The following is a 4,092-nucleotide window of genomic DNA, read 5'->3' as shown; positions in this document are numbered from 1 at the left end:
TTGACAAAATAATTGGTAAAAATTCGTTTGACAATTTTTCTAATTTGCAAGATTCATTCGACAAAATATTTTGTAACTTGCAAGAATCTTTTGGCAATATTTCTGATTTGCAAAATTCTTTTGACAAAATAATTACTAACTCGTAAGAATCTTTCGTCAAAACTTTTTGCAATTCGAGAAACTCTTTCGATAATATTTCTAGTTTGCAAGGATCTTTCGTCAAAACATTTTGTAATTCAAAAAATTCTTTCGATAATATTTCTAATTTGCAAGAAGTGTTCGGCAGTTGATTTTCTAATACGAAAAATTCTTTCGATGATTCAATTTTTAATTCGCAAAAATCTTCAGGTAATTTTTTGATTAATTGAACCAATTGTTCAGAGGATAGAGGGCATACCTTACTTACCTCATCGACCATTGATTCTCCCCCTGTTGAATCACTTACTTCCGAAGACTCTCCCCCTTCATCGATGCTTAGCTGGGATGAACTTTCTGTGGCTTTGGGATGGACTTCGGCTGTTTGGCCAGTGTCTTCATTCTCGGACTCTTCTGGCGATGAATCGATGTTGGATTCAACTTTGACTTGTTCTTCGTAGAGTTTTAAGAACTTTTCCCAAAGTTCTTTTACACTTTTGTATTCGTCAACTCTATCAAGATCTTCATTTGGTATTACGGTTAGAATGTGAAACTCTACCTGACCGTTTGTCATTGACTCGTCACGTTGCTTCTTGTTCCAGAGGCGTAGATCGAGTTGTTCTCCATTCATTGCCTTTGGTGCTTCATAACCACATTTCAATATTAAAGAAATACCAAAATCTGAATTCAAATATACCTCCATTTGTTGCTTCCAGGAAGAAAACTCCCCCTTGAATGCTGGTGGGTAGTTGCTAGCTTCGACCATCGTTTTGTTGCTTCAGACGACGGTTAGTCTCTCTGAGGCATACTCGGCTCTGATACCACTTGTAGGACCATTGCGGCCGGCTAGGAGGGGGTTGTTGGATAGTCCTATAAACACAAAAGTAAACAACCCTTCCTCGAACTCTTTAAGCTAACACTTGCATAAATAAAGTAGAACAGTAAATTAAAAACATAAAGTAAGAGACAAGAGATTTACTTGGTTACAACCGATGTGGTTGTTAATCCAAGGAAGATTAAGCACTAAAAACCCCTTCAGGCGAAGAAGCCTCTTACAACGTTGAAGCGCAGAAACAGAAGCTTAACTACAACTCTAAAGCATACAAGCGTTGGAAATGATTACTTGGAGTTCGTTAAAAAGCTTCTGGACCAAGGCTATATTTATAGCCTTGGTCGGAGTGTCTCGAAGGGTCCCGGGCGCCCTGGGGGGATAAAACTTTATCCCCCAACGTTCAAACGAGTGAAAGACTCGATCTGGTCAAAATGGAACTCCTGGCGCCCGGACCCAAAGTCCACTTCTGGTTGACTTTTGGTCCGAGCTCTCTGCTCCGGTTCAGCTCGCCTTTGGTCCGGGTCTTCCGATCCGGATCCGCTCGCTTGGGTGATCTCTGCCATCCGGAAAAGGGCTCACCCGAACCCAACTTCCGATCTTCTCGAGCAGTCTTCCGCTCCGGCTTCTCGTCCCTCAGAATCGCCGCGTATTTCCTTCTCGTCCACTAGCGTACTCATCCGCAGTCTTCGTCCCTCAGTCGCACCCCGTGCCTACCTTCTCGTTAGCTGCGTCTCTTGCTCCCCAAGCAATCTTCCGCTCCATCTTTCGTCCCTCAGAACCACCGTACGCTTCCTTCTCGTCCACCGGGGTAATCTTCCTCAGCATCTCATCTCTCGGGCGCACCGCGTGTCGTCCTTCTCGCTAGCTGCGTCTTCCGCTCGAGTACCTGTGCTCCTAAGCTCCTGCACACTTAGACACAAGGTTAGAAACACACAGGACCTAACTTAACTTGTTGATCACACCAAAATAACCTTGGGGTTCCAACAATAACTGTCAAGAAGAAGGGCATATAAAGGACCACTACCCAAAGCTGAAGGACAAGGAAAAGAACAAATGACCGACCCGGACAAAACACAAAAATCTAAAGATGTCATGGGACAAAACATCGTCATCAGAACCAGAAATCGCAACCTACGCCAGACTTGCACTAATGACAAGTCACTAAGAAGACGACGAAGCAAGCTCATCCGAAATGAGTATCGAGAGCATTGACGAAGAGAGAGCCACTTCAAAAGGAAGCAGCAATACAGGGGGAACATCAAATAACGAGATCGATAAGGTAAGTCAAGTACGATATCTACCTCCTGACAAGTTATATAAATTTATAAAAATACTATCTAAAAATTCTTGTCAATTAGAAATTGAAAATGAACAATTTAAAAAGGAAAATTTAGAATTAAAAATAACTTTAGAAAAATGTTATCGATTAGAAGTTAGAAGATTCCGACAAGGTAAAAATTAAAAATGAAAATTTAAGGGATCAAAAAGAAAAACTTGATAAAAATTAATTTCAAAATTCTAGGAACTATCAAGGGCTAAATTGATATTATAGATTTCATAAGGGTCAAATCAGAAAGGTAACAAGAAAATATATATCAAGAAAATTTATGATTAATCAGTAAGTAGGAATCTATATTAGGTTCCAAAATCATGATTAAATTAAATTTTTATACATGTTCTAATTTTTATTTGCTTTAATATTTTCATTACATGCTTAAAATTGTCTAACTTTTTCAAATAAATTTGTTTGATTCTTTTTTGTTTAAAATTAATTAAATCTTAATTTTTTCATGAAAAGGGATTTTATTACTTATCTGTAGGAAATATTTTAAAATTTTCTAACTAGTATATTATTTTTTAAGAATATTTCAACAAAAATCGTATCTTTAAAATTAAAATTATTTTACAGAGTTATTTTTAAAAATTTTATTTTTTATGATGAAATATCATGTTCTCTATCAAAGAAAATATTTTCAAAATTTGTTGACCACTATTTAATTTTCTATGATTTGTTATCAAAATACTAATTTTTAGTATTAAAAATTCTCAAACATTCAATTTTTGAAAATATATATATTTTTGAAGATATACTTCTCATTTTACATATTCAAAAAATTTTGCAAAATTTATCGAGCTTAAAATCTATTTTTAAATATTTTTTAAAAAATATATCTCAGGGTATAGAATAATTAATTACTACTTATTTTAATTTTATTTATTCATAGAAATTTTTTCACTATTTTGAATAAGCATGTTTCACCATTACAAAAATTTCCAAAATTTGTCAACGACTAAAACTAATTTAAAATTATTTCTTCTAAAACTAGCTTTTAAATCACAAAAATTTAATTTTTCAAAAAATAATTCTCATAATTTTTTTAAGTGTTTGTCACTATTTATGTAACCTTATAATTTTTACTCCTATTTTTTATTATGATGAAAGGGAGAGAATATTAGATTAAGTCTAGGGGAGGTATATTTTTTACCGATTAATTGTTTTAATATTGCATATTTATTAATTGTATTGCATGTTTATTAATTGTAATTATTTTACTATTATTTTACTATTTTTAATCCTAACTTAACTTGGGTTAATCACATCAAAAAGGGAGAGATTGTAAGTATCTCGTGTTAATTTTGATGTGATCAATCAAGTTAAGTTAGACTCTGCGTTATTTGATGCCTTGCGTTTGAGTGTGCAGAGATATTGGAACACAAGAAGTCAAGCAGAAGACACGGCGGACAAGAATGACATGGGAATTGAGTCAACAAGCTTGATGCATCCGAAAGATGAGAAGCTGCGGAAGAGTACGTCGGTGGAACGAGAAGAACGAGTGCGGTGCTTCTGAGGGACGAGAAACCAGAGTGGAAGCTTGCTCGAGAAGAAGGCCAGAGTTGGGTTCGGGTGAGCTCAACTCTCGAAGGTCGGAGTATCACCCAAGCGACCGGAGAAGAAGACTAGACAAAGAGTCAACACTAAAGTTGAGACTTGTCCGAGTGCCCGAAGCTGGTCTGAGTGCCCAGACCAGTTTGGTGCCGAAAGGGTACCTTGACACAGTGGATTAACTTTGGGTCCACGTCAGCAGGGTCCAAGCGCCCGAAGCAGGTCCAAGCGCCCGGGAGAG

This window comes from Zingiber officinale, chromosome 1B, assembly GCF_018446385.1.
Source record: "Zingiber officinale cultivar Zhangliang chromosome 1B, Zo_v1.1, whole genome shotgun sequence".
Lineage (NCBI taxonomy): Eukaryota > Viridiplantae > Streptophyta > Magnoliopsida > Zingiberales > Zingiberaceae > Zingiber > Zingiber officinale.
Note: the sequence above shows the minus strand (reverse complement) of the source record.